We start from the raw sequence: 18,249 nt of genomic DNA, 5'->3' as shown, positions 1-18,249 counted from the left end.
TCAGTCCAGGAAACAAGGAGTTGCAGTAGTCCAGGGGTGACATGATGAAGCAGTGAATATCCCTCTCTGGACCTTGTTTGGGTTTTTGTTTTTTACTTTTGCCAGATACTGCAACTGAAAGAAGTTTGTTTTTACAATGGATCTTATTCGTCTGTCGAGTTTGAGTTTACTGTCCAGAATATTACCTGAGTTTTTAGCAAAACGAGGGAAATATGAAGTGTGCCACTGTCATGCCGTCTGATGACCAATAAGATTAGCTCAGGTTTGTCTTTATTCATAGACAGAAAACTAATTTCCCTCTAAGAACGGATATCACTTGGACAGTTCAATAGAGCCTGAGCAGAGGCTGGATGGTCTGTTTTTATTGGTACATATATCTGGATGTCATCTTAAAAGCAATGAAATGAAATATTATGCCTCTGGAATATAGACCCCAGGGGCAACATGCATACTGAAAAAAGAAGAGAGCCCAAAATGGAGCCCTGGGGCCCCCCACAGCTCAGATGAGAACTAGCCTAGCTGGAAAGAAAAGCTCCTGTCTGTAACGTAGGACTCAAACCACTGAGGAGCGGACTCCTAATGCCCACACAGGTGTTCAGGGTGACAGGATCACGTGATCGACGGTGTCAAAGGCAGCTGTCGGATCCAGAAGGACCAGGACCGCAGAGTTACCAGCATCCACTGTTAAAAGGAGACCATTCAAATCTCTTAAAAGTGCCGTTTCTGTGCTGTGACGTGGCTCAAAACCAGACTGGAACGTTTCTGAGATGTTCAGTTTGTCAGTCTGGGACTGTAGCTGCTCTAATACCACCTTTTCCAAGACCTCGGAAAGAAAAAGAAGCCTCCGGATGGGACTAAAATCTGATGAACTTGTGGAATCAAGACTGTGTTTTTTGATGAGGGCTTAAACAACAGCCTGTTTAAGAGCAGGAGGAACACATCCAGTCATCAGGGATACATTTCTCAGATCCATAACCCAAATTGTAAGGGAGACCTCCTTAAAAAGACGAGGTGGAACGCTGTCCGAGGACCGAAGGAAGGTCTGAGCTTCCTTCTTGCTCTTCCCTGTCTCCGGCTCAGTTGTGGAGTCCCCGACCCAGTCTCTGTCTCAGATTCCGCTCAGCTTCTCCGTTAGCGCTTCTTTCAGCTTTTCGGAGGGCGCCCTGAGGCGTGAGGTTCACCCCTGTGACCAACTGTCAAGGCCATGGTGGAGAGCAAGCTGGCCCTCCCGTCTGTCCCCTGTTGGACAGCGGGCCCTTCTATTTTTGTCTTGTGAGTTCAACTGCGTTTACCCAGACCAGATTTTTTGTCGCGTGCCAGGAGGCGCTGGGGGGTTACTGTCATGAACTCCTCTTCAGCCTCCACAAAGGGGCTGTTTCGCCCTGTTTGGTGTCTCTTCCCCTCTCTTCTCTCTGTCTACAGGTGTAGATAGAGAGAAGACTATATTTTCCCTCATCCTGCTTGCATTCTGCTCATGAGCCTCTGACCCACGCACTGTGACAACCCGCGTTACTGGAGGCCTCAGACCCCAGTTTGATGGGACGATACTGCCTAAAGTGTCCAGTGTTCCAGTTAAAACCACAATCCCAGTTCCAGCAGGCCAGAGAAGACCATGTGGGGAGGTTTTTCAGATTTGAATTACCTCCGGGACGCCAGGGATGCTAGGTCAAAGCTTCATGTAACCAAACCCAGACTTGCTGCCATGAGAGGAGTGACTTTAAAGTTTACCAGGGTCTATTGGTAAATGTAGTTGTTGCAGCGCATTGAGTGTCTGGAGAGCAGTCGGTTCAGTCCGTCCTGCCATCTTGTTTTCAGTATTATTCAGAACTGACTGCTTCAGTTCGTGGGAAACGGTAACACAACTGTAACTTTCTATTCAAGTAAGCTATGTTGTTCTTGCTAACAGCTGACAGAGATCTGTCCAAACCTGTTAAATGTTCTTCCTCATGACCCACCGTCATCCCGTTTCTTCCCAACTCTGGCTTGTGTGTTCCAGAATCACACAGTGACTATTATTTTCAGTTTTCAGTTTGTCCAGCTGAAAGTCTCTCTTACTCGTCATGTGTTTAGTGCTTCAGCGTTTCCTGATATGAAGCTGCTGTGGATGACCTCGGAAACTTTCACTAAAGGAAGCATAACCTAAACGATATCATCTGTAAACCTCTTTCTGATTACAAACCACATTCATTCAAGTGTGTGGAAGACTCTTCTTCTGTAACATGTTTAAGCCATGAAGGTAAATTCAGTTGTGTGTCTTCCAGAGCCCTCGGCGTTTATAACTGGCCATAAATCCACTTTTATCGCCCCTGCATTCCTGAGGATGAATGTCCTCCCTGCACAGCAGTATTAGGTATCGCTGTGCAAACACAAAGCCGCTGGTATCTCCTCCATCTCTGCTGCTCATACAGTATCTCTCTGATCACGGCTGAAGGAGCGTTCTGTGTCTTTATCTCGCATTTCATCTGTCTTTTCTTACACCGCCAGTAGCAGCTGCGCTCTGATTTGCCCCCACGCCTCACTGACAGCACGTTAATGTCGTTCTATTGTGAGCAGTTTCATTCAACAGTAGTAACAATGTGAGACTATTATACTTCTGAATCCCATCCAGACTTTCCCAGTTCTACACTGCTGGACACACAGAGGTAAATTGCTTCACTCCCAGCAATGTTGGCTCTTCTTTTCCAGGATCATGTTTTAGCATCGAGACTTTCCATACATCACCACAAAGGACTGTACAGTGTGTGCAAGGAGCTGGAATACTTTCCTCCCACAAACTGCAGATGCTTGTAGTTTATCTCAGCGTTCATCAGACTGCAGAATGCACAGCCATCCCACTCTGCTGCAGTCTGAGGCAAACGTAGTGTTGATCACATCTGCCCCGGTGCATGATGGTTCCTGCAGCGCGTTTCTCCGTTCACAAGCTTAGAGCCGTCGAAGTCACTATGATGGACGCGAGTTTGGTTTGTCAACCCAGCAGATGACGGTTGTGGATGGATGGATGGCTGGATGGATGGCTGGATGGATGTGGATGGCTGGACCAGAGCTGATGCTCAGGAAAAGCTCAGAAAAAGCTGAAGTGTCTGCTCACTCAGAGAAGGAAATCCACAGATGTGACAACTGTTGTTCAGACGAAAACAGCTGATCTGAAGTGACTGTGCTGCTCTTTTGGATTCAGTAAACGATGTTCCGAGACACATTCTGATTAGAGTTTAAAAAGAGAGAAAGTCAACAGCATTTTCTTAAGAACGGTTTTCCTCTACACTGCTCCTTTACTCTCCAACAGCAGATGATTCGGTCGGAGAGAAGAGCTTTGCCACATCCTCAAACAATCCCTGGATGGTTCAGCAGCGTTTCAGCAGGTCCTGGATTTACTGCTGCGTCAGTAACGGTCCTGAAAAGTCACGTCTCTGAAAGGCTGGAAGGAGAGGAAGTCATCTGCTCACTGATGATGGATGAAATCGACACGCACCAGCAAACTGAATTAGGAGATCAGATTCATGGCTACGTTAACATCGTTGTTGGTGAAATGGAAAACACTGTAGCCACATGAGCATTAGCCACAGTGAGCCATAAAGTAGCCATCAGTGAGTCCTGGAAGATCCCCATCGCCTACTTCCTCATCAGTCGCTGACTGGAACAGAACGATTTTGTTGGAGTTCAGGTTTTCTCCCTAACATGTGATGGACCCTCACAAAATTTTGCCATGATTGAAGAGCTTGGTGCAAAAAATTGGCATCTTAAACATGAAGCCTTCATTTTTTCCACCCAGAGGTTCAACATGCTCTTGGAGCCAGGTCACATGCTGACATTAGTCAGCTCGGGTGTTGGAGGCAGAAGAAGCCCAATGAATCAGACGGCAGTACATCGAGGAGCTGCAGAACTACAAGAAAACAAGGTCTGTGGCTCAGCAACAAGCTGAAAATGGCCCACATTCTGTGGCGACAGCAAAAAATGAAAGTCTTTAGCAGTGTGGCTGCTGCTCTACAGCACTGCCAGCAAGACCTTGGTAAACCACAGTTTAGAGGATGTGCTGCCACGGTTCAGTTCCTGCGAACAATTGACACTGCTTTTGATGTTCTAAATAGCTGCAATCCACTTGGGAAAGACTCAAAGCACCGATCAAACCTTCAACAAAGGATCGCTCCTGGCAGCTCTGTGAGGGAGCAGAGTCTGGTCTCTGTGGGCTCAAGGTCAAAACTAAGGACAACTAATTTGTTCCTATGACAGTCCAGAACACCTGGAGCAGCTGAGTCCAGACCACCTGGAGCAGCTGATTCTAGACCACCGGCAGTTCTTCTCTGCAATCGGTGCACACAAAGTTTTAGCAACAACCCTAATGTGAGGCCGGTCCGTGGCCCACAAGCACCTGCTTGTTAGGCAGCAGAATTTGAATAAGTTACCATAACCTCCCGGTGAGGCTGCTGGTTCACTGCAGGGCGAGGGCCAGATAGTTACTGTCTGCTGAGCTTGAACCAGTTGTCCTCCAGCAGCAAGACGCTGTCCCACCAGACAGGGGGACACAGTGGGAGCTGGACACATCTGTTTTCAGAACTGATGTTGACAGGGGTGTAAATTCACCTCACAGCTGATTGTTTTTTCTTATTCTTGTGTTTTCAATTTCACTTGTTTATAATACAAAAGTCAGGACCTTAAATCTTCCTCCATTGATTTTCTGTCATTTATTCTTGATAGTTTAGTCACCACAAATCAATTTTCTCTCACAATAAGAAAGTCTGACCACTAAATTCTCTTCTGTTTATTAGAGAAGTGTTGTACAGTGGAGGGATATTGTACTCTATCAGTGATAATGAACTGCCAACGGAAAAAACGCGCATGCAGGATGAGCTCAGCTTCAGCGAGTGGAGGGAAGTCATTTAAATCCTTGGTCCAGTGACAACGTTCATATGGATCTATTCCGCCAATCTCACAGATTATTTCCAGATACCAAGCCTTGGAAACAGATCCAGCTTTTCTCAGTGCAGTCCATTTTCTTATAATCATCCAATGTGGCATCTCTAAAGGCACGATGGCACAGAAGCTCCAGATGTGAACAACTACTGCAAGCTGCTTACATGGCTGCTGTGACCCACAATGCACTGCGGTGTGGTGTAGACCTTCGAGTCCTATAGTCAGACTCTATTGGTCTCCCAAAGAATCTTCTGAAATAAATTAGATGATTTTAAAAAGACATTTTTTAAATAGAATGTGCTGAGTGTGTGTTGGAAATAGTTCTCTGCACAATATTCCAACATCAGATGATACAGAAATCTATGATAGAAGGATTTTGTTCGCCAGTGTGAAGTGACAGCAGTATGTAACTAACGGCTGATCTTTTATTGAGGAGATGCAGTGGAGCATGCAGTGCAGAGAAATGAGGACGAGTCCGGCCAAACCAGGGACAGGACAGGACTGCAGGAGACAGACCACTATCCAACACTGCAGCCTCTGCAGGAACTTAGTGTAGGAGACAGAGGCAGGGGTCCAAACGGACCTGAACCAGGACCCTCTTACTTTTCATAAAAGTTGTTTTGAAACATACAACTGGCTTGAATACTCCTAAAAATGCTGCCTTTTGAGATCCAGGGCAAAAATGCCTCGGGGCCCGGCCAGGCTCAGCCCAAAGGGGCGATGTGGGCCTGACCTCCAGTGGGCTCACCACCCACCGAGGGAACCGTAGAGGCCGGGTACAGTGTGGATTGGGTGACAGCCGACGGCAGGGCGCCTGGCGACCCGATCCCCGGACACAGAGACTAGCTCTAGGGGCATGGAATGTCACCTCGTTGGGGGGAATGGAGCCCGAGCTTGTGAGGGAGGTTGAGAGGTACCGGCTAGATGTAGTCGGCCTCACCTCCACACAGCCTGGGCTCTGGAACCCAACCTCTGGAGAAGGGCTGGACTCTCCTCTTCTCTGGCGTTGTCCCCGGTGAGAGGCGGCGGGCTGGGGTGGGTTTGCTTATAGCCCCACAGCTCAGCCGCCATGTGTTGGAGTTCACCCCAGTGAACGAGAGGGTCGCATCCCTGCGCCTTCGGGTCGGGGACAGGTACCTCACTGTTGTTTTGGCTTACAGGCCAAACAGCAATGCAGAGTACCCGGCCTTCTTGGAGTCCCTGGGAGGGATGCTAGACAGTGTTCCGACTGGGGACTCCATTGTTCTACTGGGGGACTTCAACGCTCACGTGGGCAGCGACAGTGAGACCTGGAGGGGGGTGACTGGGATGCACGGCCTCTCTGATCTGAACCCCAGTGGTGTTCTGCTATTGGACTTCTGTGCTAGTCACAGTTTGTCCATAACAAACACCATGTTCGAGCACAGGGGGGTCCATAAGTGCACTTGCCACCAGGTCGATGATCGACTCTGTTGTCGTGTCATCTGACCTCTGACCTCATGTCTTGGACACTCGGGTAAAGAGAGGAGCAGAGCAGTCGACCGATCACCACCTGGTGGTGAGTTGGATTCGCTGGCAGAGGAAGAAACTGGACAGACCTGGTAGACCCAAACGCATTGGGGTCTGCTGGAAACATCTGGTGGAACCCTCTGTCTGCAGGATTTTCAACTCCCACCTCCGGGAGAGCTTCTCTCATGTCCCAAGGGAGGCTGGGGACATTGAGTCCCAGTGGGCCATGTTCTCCACCTCCGATGTTGAGGCAGCTGCTCAAGAGCTGTGGTCTTAAGGTCTCCGGTGCTGCCGTGGTGGTAACCCCCGAACCCCGACACCGGTAGACACCGAAAGTCAGGGCTGCTGTCAAGCTGAAGGAATCCCATTGAGTCTTGCTGGCTCGTGGGATTCCTGAAGCAGCTGACAGGTCCTGGCAGGCCAAGCAAACTGCAGTCTGAGCGGTTGTGAAGGCAAAAACTCGGGTCTGGGAGGAGTTCAGAGAGGCCATGGAGGAGGACTACCGGTTGACCTCGAAGAAATTCTGGCAAACCATCCACCTCAAGAGGGGAAAGCAGGTCTCCGCCAACACTGTTTACAGTGGAGGTGGGAAGCTGCTGACCTCAACTGGGGATATTGTTGGATGGTGGAAGGAATACTTCGAGGACCTCCTCACTCCCGTCGCCACGTCTTCCGTAGAGGAAGCAGAGGCTGAGGACCCAGAGGTGGACTTGTCCATCACCCAAGCTGAAGTCACCAAGGTGGTCGGTAAGCTCCTCGGTGGCAAGGCACCGGCGGTGGACGAGATTCGCTCTGAGTACCTTAAAGGGGCTGTATCATGCTTTTTTAGCTAGTCCAAACCCTAGAAATGGCATTAACATGGTAATAGTTTATTTTTGGTGCTAAGGAAAAGTCATTTTGTGTGAAATAAAAGATTTTCTGGGGCTAATTCTGAAACCCGGAAGAGAAAATGCTCTGTTTCACTGAAAATCCCACCTCTCCCCCTGTGGACTTTGACTGACAGAGTACTTCAACCAATCAGCGCTTCAAAACAAATACGCTAGCTAGCTTTAGCTCTTTAGCTCTAGCTTCTCCACACGCGAAAACGTCTTTTCCTGTGAGAAAGCACAGACCCTTCAGATTCTTGCTCTTGCTTGACTGTTGCTTTCAGACGATGGTCAAAGTTTAGCCTCGAAATCGGAGATACAAAAAGCAGCAACGCTGATTGCCGAGGGCCTACGGGACGGGGCCTCAGGGGAGCCATCTTCACCGTGTGACGTGAACGTGGGAAAACAGAGTGTTTTCACGGGTGCGGGAGGGGCTGCCTCTCTGAGCAGCACAAACACGAGGAAAGCTAAAACACGCAGGCACTGAGGAAAAAAATGCTTTTGGGGTGTTTTTGGTGAGTACATAACTATATTACAAGGTTAAAACATACAAAAAGTGCATTTTGCATGATACAGCCCCTTTAAGTCTCTGGATGTGCAGGGACTGTCTTGGCTGACACGTCTCTGCAACATTGCGCGGCGGTCGGGGACGGTGCCTCTGGATTGGCAGACCGGGGTGGTGGTCCCCCTGTTTAAAAAGGGGGACCAGAGGGTGTGCTCCAACTATAGGGGGATCACATTCCTCAGCCTCCCTGGGAAAGTCAGTGCCAGGGTACTGGAGAGGAGGATCCAACCGATAGTCGAACCTCGGATTCAGAAGGAACAATGCGGCTTTCGTCCTGGTCGTGGAACAGTGGACCAGCTCAATACCCTCCATAGGGGGCTCGAGGGCTCGTGGGAGTTTGCCCAACCAGTCCACATGTGTTTTGTGGATTTGGAGAAGGCACTCAACCGTGTCCCTCATGGTGTCTTGTTGGGGATGCTTTGTGAGTATGGAGTCTGGGGCCCCTTGTTAAGGGGCGTCTGGTCTCTGTATGACCGGAGTAGGAGTCTGGTCCACATTGTCGGCAGTAAGTCGGACCTGTTCCCGGTGCATGTTGGAATCCGGCAGGGCTGCTCTTTGTCACCGGTTCTGTTCATAATCTTTATGGACAGAATTTGTAGGTGCAGCCAAGGGCCGGAGGGGGTCCGGTTCAGGAACCACAGGGTTTCATCTCTGTTTTTTGCAGATGATGTTGTCCTGTTGGCTTCATCGAACCTGGACCTACAGCATGCACTGGGGCAGTTCGCAGCTGAGTATGAAGCGACAGGGATGAGGATCAGCACCTCCAAATCCGAGGCCATGGTCCTCGACCGGAGGAAGGTGGCTTGCCCTCTCCAGGTCGGTGGAGAGACTCTGGCTCAAGTGGAGGAGTTTAAGTATCTTGGGGTTTTGTTCACGAGTGAGGGACGGATGGAGCGTGAGATTGACAGACGGATCGGTGCAGTGGATCCGCTTCACTTGGAGCAGATTGTATTTCGGAGCCGATTGTACGAGGTGATGTACACAAATTGATAATCCGCTCCGTGTCTCATATAAACACCGCCTGACAGCGGAGTGGATTAAACGGGGGATTATTTGTTTCCCTCGTACGTAGTGGAGTGATGACGTGCGCAGTAAACGGGAAGCAGGACGGTCAAAAACAAGCAGAACAACTCCACGGTGACAAAAATGCTGAAAAAAACCCACTTCTTCAATAAAAATCCTGAGAGAACAAACACTGGAGAAGCGAGATTGCTGAAAATTGTGTAACAGCGAGTTGTTCAAAGAGCTCCGTAGGAGACGACAAGCGGCCGCCTGGCTGGTGTTATGGATTAACTGGTTCCCTTGTTAATGAGTGATGTATTTCTGCGTAAACACATGCTGGTAACAGCAGATGTTACAATAAGACTCTTACATTTATAAATTTACTGTAACTGCAGATAAGCGACGTTCAATTCAATTCAGGTTTATTTATGAAGTGCCAATTACAACGTAATCGTTTCTAGACACTTTTTATAGAGCAGACCCAACAGATCCACATGAGCAAGCATAAGCGACTGTGGAAAAGAAAAACTTCCTTTTGACGGGAAGAAACCTTTGCAGAAGGTTTGTTCGTTCGCTAGAACGATCACAAGTTTGAGCGGGTATTTCAACATCTGTTGGTCACAAGTTAACACGGACTCCAGTTAACTGAAACATCGGCATGCGGAGCAGAGCCCATGTGCCGACGGGGTGATGCTCCGACTGGAGGAGTGCCCGCTCCTCGAGCAGCGCATCATGGAGATGTTGGAACATTATTTGAGCAGATATCCAGCAGATAAAAACACTCTGCTCGGCGCCGAGGACTGCTGGCTGCAAAGCTAAAGACCTGAAAGTTCCGTGAGAGACTCTGTGCTCATGTCACAGACGCTGTATAATCCACGTCACCCAGGGCCCTGGTCAACCAGGATTCATCGTGGATCGCTGTATGTCCTCCATGTATACACGCGTGTTTAACACGGTTGTTTTCAATCGGACTGACAGAACACCCATGTAAACTGGGCCAATGAGGATCAGACTGGGGTCATGAAGGGTCGGCAAACACAGGATCACATCAGGAGAAGCACACATCACCGAACAGGCCGGATGCAGAGAAGGCTTTCCATAGTCAGCTGGTTTTTCTGGATAAAGTGCTGGAACGGTTTGATTTCAACGATCAATGAACTGATGATTTTCTGAAAGCATAACACTTGATCACCAATTCAGTCTCCATTGATACTCAGTCAGTAGGATTCTTTGACATGAATGAATTTATAAGTTTTGAGTGAAACAAGGATGTGAGCAGTGAAGGGTGAAGCTGAGATGCTCATTAAATCTGTTTGTCTCTTCGGGATGTCAGCCTCTACCTATCAGTCTATCTGCCAAAATCTATTTATCTACCTATAACAAAGTCTATCTACCTACCAAAATCTAACTACCTAAAGAAAACTAACTACATACCAAAATATAACTAGCTAAAAAGAACTAACTACCTACTAAAATATAACTACCTTAAAAAAACTAACTACATTTGAAAATCTAACTACCTTAAAAAAATTAACTACCTACTAAAATCTAAGAATATTAAAAAAAAACTAACTACATACCAAAGCCTATCTACCTACTAAAGTATAACTATCTATCTATCTAACTATCTCCTGTCTGACTCCCTGCTGCCTCTCCTCCATCCCCTCCTCGCCCCTCCTGGCTCCTCCTCTTCTGTTCTTGTCTCCCCTGGTCCAGGTTCCTCTGCTCTGCCTCTCTGGCTCGCTGCAGCAGCTCCTCTACTGCTTGAAGCTGTCCTTCAGCCACGCCTCCTCCTGCAGCCCAGCTTCCAGAGCTTTGTTTCTGCGCCTCCACTCATTATTTTTCTGTTTAAGCTGAAATGAAAACAGTGAAAATGGTCATTGAGGGACTGTCTAAACGGCTCTCGGTCACCTGGAACTCATGGTTCTGAACCAGTTCAGATCCAAACCACATAACAGAGCTGAGGCTGATGGAATGTTGTAAATAAAATGGGTCTGTACCTTGATGAGCTGCGCCTGATTCTTGCGGTTGGCCTCCGTCAGAGCCAGCTTCTCCAGCCGGTGCTGCTCTTTGAGAGAAGCCACCTCTGCTGCTGCCTTCTCCTCTCGAAGCCTCCAGCGGTGCTTCCAGTCGGCCACAGTCTCCTGGCTGTCCTGGGCGGCCTGGAGCTTTCTGGAGAGCGCCTCCTTCTGGGCTCTCAGCTGGGCCACCTGCTCCTCATGCTGTCTGATCAGAGCCGCCTCCTTCTCAGCAGTCCTCTCCTTCATCCCCCCCACCGTACCTCCCAGTGTCTGTTACTGTCAGCCCTCATCTTCTGGCTGACGGCCTTCAGGTGCTGGTACTTCCTCTCGCCCTGGTCTTTGGCTCTGAGGCCTTCTTGAAGGAGGCGGTCTTTCTCCTGCAGCTCAGAGACCTGTTGGTTGGCCTCCCTCTTGTGGGCCTGCAGAGCCTCCTTCATGGTGGTCAGTTGTGCCTCCAGCTGGGCGACCTGCTGCTGGTGTTTCTTGGTGAGAGCCTCCTCCCTGTCAGCGTTCTTCTCTTTGAGCATGTTCCAGCGGACCTGCCAGTGGAGGTTGCTGTCGGCCCGCATCTTCTCTTGCAGGAGCTTCATCTGGGAGTACTTCCTGTCCTTCTGGCTGCTGGCTGCCAGAGCTTCTTTCAGCTGGCGGTCTTTCTCTGCCAGCTGGGAGACCATCAGCTGGTTTTGGGCCTCCATGGCTCTCATCTGTCGTTGTAACAGAAAAACAAAGAAAAGATCAGTTTGGTAAAAACAAAAACGGATGTATAAGCTGCTGGTGTTCTGGTTTAACATAAGATTTGATCCTAAACAGAAAGAGCCTCACCTGTCTCTCCTTCTCCTCCTCTAAGCTGCTGAGGCGTCTCATCAACCCAGAGATCTCAGCAGTTTGCTGCTGGCTGAAGTCTCTGTAGTGAAAGAGCGCCTGGCGCAGGGACTGAAGCCGGGACATGTTCTGGCTCTGGCTGAAGTCCTCCATCGCTGAACACAAAGATTCTGGAAACACGGGGAACGTTAGGCAGACGCTGAACTCTGGCTGTGGTCACGGTGAACTCTGGACTGAGTGTGACGGAGTCTTGCTCAAGGACACTTTGACATGCAGATAGGGAGAGACAGGAATCGAACTACACATCCTCCCGATTGTGGGACGTCCGCTCTCCCCCACTGAACCACAGCCGCCCCCAATTCACAATTCACAATTCACTAATGGCACAATAGTACTCCTTGTTGCCATCAAACACTTTTTTTCCCCATATTACAATGAAACATGAACAAAAATGAAATTTTCTCTTTATGAACAAGAATTCAATTACAAATATGATTGTGAATAGAGAACCATTTGTCTTTAAATATGTCAGTTTTCATTTGCAGTCTTGCAGTTATCTGCTCCATGTGATACACTTCCTTCAGTTTGTTCTTCCATTGTGTAATGTTGGCGGTTTGAGGTTTAAGCCAGGAGGTAGTAATCCTTTTTTGCAATCAAAAGTAATATTTTTAATTGAATTCTGTAACAGTGTGGTATAAAATTATTTGGGAAAATTCCCAGAATTATAAAATTTGGTTCTAATGGAATTTTGACACCCAAGCAGTTAAATCCAAAATCCATGATGTAATTCATAGATTTGCATCATGCCGCCATGGGAGTTTAGTTCTATCTTCAAAATACCCCTTTTCCCTAAATAGAAGAGTGATAAGTAAAATAAGTACGAGTACATACCTCAGCTGCCGAACAGGTCAAGGGAGAAATTTTTTTTAATTAATAAAAAAAGAAGCTGTCTGTTGCAGTTCATGGACACACAAAAACGTTTGACAACAAAAGTTTGGACAACATCGAACATCACAAAGTTGCTGACAGATTTTGTAAGTTCAGAGTGAGACGTCTGTGTGTCGGCGGATTACTGGATTTGTTTTCTGTTAAATTTAAATCCCCAGAAGGTTTAAAAGTTCATGTGAAAGGTGAAACAGCTGATCTAAGACGACACCAGACACTGAATATTACTTTTTTGTATTTTATTATTTGATTAAACTCTTCTTCATCTTTATTTTTAATTACATCCTGAGAAATGTAATGGTGTTTTATTTTGACATTTGCAGCAAACTGAAACACTCAAATCAGTTATACATTGTTTTATGTTAGTAAAATCCTTCATTTCAGATGAACAGATCAGCCTCCGCATCGTTTTGCTTGTCTGATTATTTTAATTCTTTAATGTACAGTTCAATAAATAATTCAGATTCATATATTTTACATCATGAACTCATTTATGAGCAACAGTCCACGATTTATAATACTTATCTATGTATTTACTGTATATTCATAAGAGAAAAAGTGGCTTCGAGCCTGTTTTCAGGACGCCAGCTTTCCCCTGCAATGCTCCGGTAATCCCCTGCTCCAGCGGCACCCAGCAACATGATTCTGTGTTCTTCAGTCTGGTGTTCCTCCTCTGGTCCGGCGCCTTGTCGTGGTGAGTGGGCTTCAAACTGAGACAAGCTTTGACTGTTTGCAGCATGCATGACCTGATTCAGTGCGACATTCTTCAGTGCGGTGTTTCTAGAACTACATGAAGCGTCAGGTTCCCTGTGGGAGCCTCACTGTGACACGATTCTACCTCCGTCCATGCACCGAGCACTGTCGAAACGTATTGCTCATCAGTTTACTCGCTGCAGTGTTATCAGACAGAAACCCTCACTGATGAAAGCTGCCTGGCTGCAGAAAAGCTTAGTCCCAGTCCATTGTTTAGTCTTCTCTTCACACACTGTGTTCTGTTCTCTCTCTCCTGCGATCACGATCACTTCCTACAGTGTTTCTGAGGAGTGTTGACTCCTGGCAGGGTGACGCATGAAGCTGCTGTTTACACACTGAACACACGTCGCCGCCGCAGTGCTCACCGGTATGTTATTAGTTCAGTGTGTTATTAGTTCTTCCACCAGCCTCCCTGCGACTCTGAGTGATGCCGGAGAAGATGCTCTCCACCTCTGGGTGCTGTGGGTGGAGGTGGTGGAGATCCTGGGGTCAACGCCGCCACAGCGCATGAGGAGGATGTCTGGAGTCACTTTTTCACAAAGTGACTGGTCAAAACCCAGTCAGAGGCCTCTCCACCGCCTCCACCGCCTCCGCCCAGCCCACAGCATGAGGACTCCATCAGCTCATGGTGTCTGCAGCGCTCTCTGCTCCACGCCGGACGTCGCTGTCTCCAGTAACCCAGACCATGGCTCATATTATAGACTCCCTCCTGATTGGTCATTTAGTCAGGGCGTCGATCTTCAAACACACATGGTGTAAGTTATGCTAATGAGCAAGCTTTAGACTCCCAGAGAGATTCTCTCATTGGACGTCACCTCCTGGGAGGAGTCTCGATGGTTCCTGTCTACTCAGGCTTCATGTGGTTTCAGGACGAAACAGCAGGTTGACATGGAAACGTTTTGAAAAGTGCTTCCACCGTCTAACGTTTGTGAAACAGAATCTGAGCTACTGTTGAATGGATCAACCACTCTCCAGTGAGGCGCTCGTTTCCTGTTGGTGATGCCTTCAGGTGACCAGTAGACTCAGTCCAGGTTCACAGGACGGCGATGAGATGAAGTCCTGAGTTCGTTTTCATTTCCAGAGTTTTGCTTTCAGACATATTGAAGATGATGAAGCCCGTGATGAAGACTCATGGAGAAGACAGAGGAGCTAAAAACGCTGGTTGGTGTCGATAAACTCTTAAAATCCAACCCCGTCTTAACTTGATAAAACCCAAACCATTAAATAACTGACAGAAAATTCCAATTCTCTTTTTTATTTTTTTTTTTTTGGGGGCGGGGGGGGTTACTCCAAATGTACCAAGTTATGCAGTTTAAAAATAAAAAGACAGCATGTTGCTTAGTGTTATATATAATGCATAAATTGCAATAAACTGATTGATTTAGAGTTACATGATCTTTTATACCTGCTGTATCAAATGTGATCCATCATGTTTCAACATGGTTTTACTAAAATATAGACTATAAAATTATTATTTTCACATTTTATCAACCCAGTAACTGCTCTTATTGATGTTTCACTAAAAAATGCTCTGTTTTTTCTTACTTTAACCTTTTCAAACTTGGCAAAGTTCTTCAAAAAAAAACACCTGTGTCCAACTCCCGGGTCAGGGTGGTCTGGGTGAATTACTGCCCCCTGTGGGATGTTATGTGCACTGCATGCATCTGAATGTATACATCAGGTTTTTCAGGGAAAAAAATCTCACATTGCTCACGTGGAGGGCTGAAAAACTCAAGTATCAAACATGATACCTTTGTTAAAACAGTGTACCTGATGAAGGATGGCAGAGTTTAAACACATGCTGTTGCTTCTTCTCCAGCTGTGACGGAGAACACACTCTGAATTTGTGAATATTGTGCTTGATTCAGCCTCTCGACTGCTTCAGGGCAGAGGGATGAACTGGAAATGAGTGTGTTCGATGTCAGAGTGATTCTTATATTTTATTTCAATCTTCAAACAGCCACAATTTGAGACAAAGGCAACAGAAACCTGTTCCTCTGATCGGTTGCCTTTTAGCTTTGAAATGATTAAAAAGAGGAATCGAAGTGCAAGAATTCCAAGATGTCCTGAATGAAGAACAGCTGAAGTGAATTAGTCTGCACTGAGCCGTCTCCTTCCTGAACAGAGGAGCATCTGTTCATCACCCTGCTCACCTGAATCCACGGCATGCAGAGATTCAGAGAAGACTCTCAGCAGCGAGATAAAACACTGAGCCACAGTCCAGGCAGCTCTGGAGGCCGTTCAGCAGGATGAAGCTGAAGGTAAGACCAAGAAGACGAGGAGGACTGACGGTAAGCTAATGGTAGCTAATGCTCGTGTGACGGCTCTCTCGCCTTCTGAGGGTTCTGCAGCTCAGGAAGAACCCGGCCCATGGTGAGTTCAAGTCTTTTTAATGAAACACAAACACAAAAACTCACCACATGAGGAGCCTTTTCAGACTTACCCCAGATGACACCAAAAGCCAAAACCCAAACTCGCCACTGGAGGCCCTCGGTCAGACGGCCTCCAGCTCCAGCGTCCTGCAGCATCCGGACGCTGCAGGACGCTGGAGCGGCTGCCTGTATGCCTCTCCTGGTCATGGGAGAAGGAGGGGGAGGGGCAATCAGTAATCATGCACAGCTGATCAGTTGCAGTCACCCTCCACACACTCCTCAGCAGCCAACTCCCTCTGCCCTGCAGCCGAGCCAGACCACGCCCCCCACCTCAGTCACCCTATAACAAGTCCCGTTTATGGTATTGACATGTTTCAAGTCATAACTGTTTATGTATGCAGTATGCAGTGTGTGTGTGTGTGTGTGTGTGTGTGTGTGTGTGTGTGTGTGTGTGTGTGTGTGTGTGTGTGTGTGTGTGTGTGTGTTTCAGATCACTCTCTATTCAAACCGTGGTTCTGGGGGTCCAGCTGGGCCTGGAAGTGGTGGGATGCTGTTTGTTCTGGTCCTGGATTATGATATTAGTGTCATTTATAAGAAGATATTTCTGTGTGAAGTTATTATTCTGTCTGGTAAACGGTCATTTTTTAATGAAAGGTTTACACAAATGTCTGCAGCTGCATATGTCACTTCTGTAGTTTTTTGCAGAATGTTCTTTTTATTTAGGAGTTGTGTATTTTCTTTCCTTTCCTTCTTACTTTCCATCTTCCTGACAAAGATGTAACTCAGTCAGGTGCATTCTGGGACATGTATGTTTGAACTATCAAAAGTGGTAGTGCCAGAGTGACAAACGGGGCCGTGCAGGGCCGAACTAGGCTGAACTAGGCTGAGCGGGTCCGGGAGGGGCCCAGAGGGGCCCAGCGGTCTGCAGGAGGAGGAGAGGCGTCGGGACTGGAACCACAGAAGGAAACAAGCAGCTCTTTGCTCCAGCAACACTTTATTTAATGCGTCTGGCTTTTGAGACGTTCTGCTGTCTCTCAGACCGCCGCTCTCTGGTCCTGAAGTCACCAAATGAGTCCATGTGGAGGAGAAGCTGTGAACTCTGACCTCTTGACCTCGTTTCACTGACTGTGAGTGTGTGTGACAGCTAGCGCATGAGGGCTGCTGCTCCCTTGGATAACTGAGCCATTTGTTGGAAGGTCAGCGCAGAGCAAACACCCCATCACCCCCACCACCCCCACTACCAGCACCAGCACCAGCACCAGACCGGAGCAACATGGGAAACATTCTGGACTGTGGGCGTCTCCAACACAGGGTCAGATCTTCAGCCATCAAGCCGTCGCCAAGAACTGACTCCACTGAGAGATGGATTTGACTTTCTCTCCAGGAAAATTCGACCTGATTCTCATCCTCAGGGAGGGTGGAGGTGGGCCTGGGGGGAGGGTGGAGGTGGGCCTGGGGGATGGGTAGAGGTGGGCCTGGGGGGCGGGTGGAGGGTGTAGTGATACCTTAGTTCCAGGAGTACGTGACTGGAGTGCTGGGGGGGTCACTGGCCTGGGCCGGGTACCCTCCTGTGAGGACTGGTTCTCTTGGGTACGGTCATGGCCCTCTCCCTGAGTGGGTGGGGTCGCCTCTTGGGCCCCTGGGGCTCTAGGCCCTCTACTCTGTCTGCCCAGGGTGTCCAGCATCCAGAGACCAGGTTCTAGAGCTCATCATAGACCAGAGACTCTCTGTCCTAGTCTCTGTCACGGTTTCACTCCTGGTCCCTGTCCTGATCTCTGTTCTGGTCTCCCTGTTGGTGCCTGTTCTGGTCTCTCTCCCGGTCTCTGTTCTGGCCCTGTTAGATTTCTTTGATCCTATTGATCAGAACCTCCTGGAACAGATGGTCTGGATTAAAGGTTCTGCATTAAACTGGTCTGGATCTTACTGATCAGACAGGTTCCACTTGATTCCTGTTAATGGCTCTTCAGCTCAGACTGAAGTCAAACACAGAGTTCCTCGGGGTTCTGTCTGAGAACCTGAACTACAGTTATACCTGGAGTTCCACAGGGTTCTGTTCTAGGACCTTTACTCTTCACATTCTACATGCTTCCCGTAAGGAACATCGTCAGGAAACACTCCATTAATTTCCACTGTTATGCAGACGAGACACAGATCTACTGATCAATGAAGCCAGATGACACCGATCAACTTGTCAAACTAGAAGTTTGTCTTAAAGACATAAAAACCTAAATTCAGATAAAACAGAAGTTATTAAATTTGGCCCAAAACACCTGAGAGAGAAACGATCTAAACAAATAGTGACCCTGGATGGTTTTACTTTAACGTCCAGCAAGACTGTGAGGAACCTGGGAGTCTCTTTAGACCAGGACCAGAACCACAGGACCGGAATTACTATTGCAACAACACATCATCAGTAGGGTAAAACTAACCTGTCTCACGACGGTCTAATCCCAGCTCACGTTCCCTATTAGTGGGTGAACAATCCAACGCTTGGTGAATTCTGCTTC

Source organism: Salarias fasciatus, chromosome 2, assembly GCF_902148845.1.
Source record: "Salarias fasciatus chromosome 2, fSalaFa1.1, whole genome shotgun sequence".
In the NCBI taxonomy this organism is placed as follows: Eukaryota; Metazoa; Chordata; class Actinopteri; order Blenniiformes; family Blenniidae; genus Salarias; species Salarias fasciatus.
The sequence above is the reverse complement of the archived record's forward strand: the minus strand, read 5'-3'. Positions refer to the sequence as shown.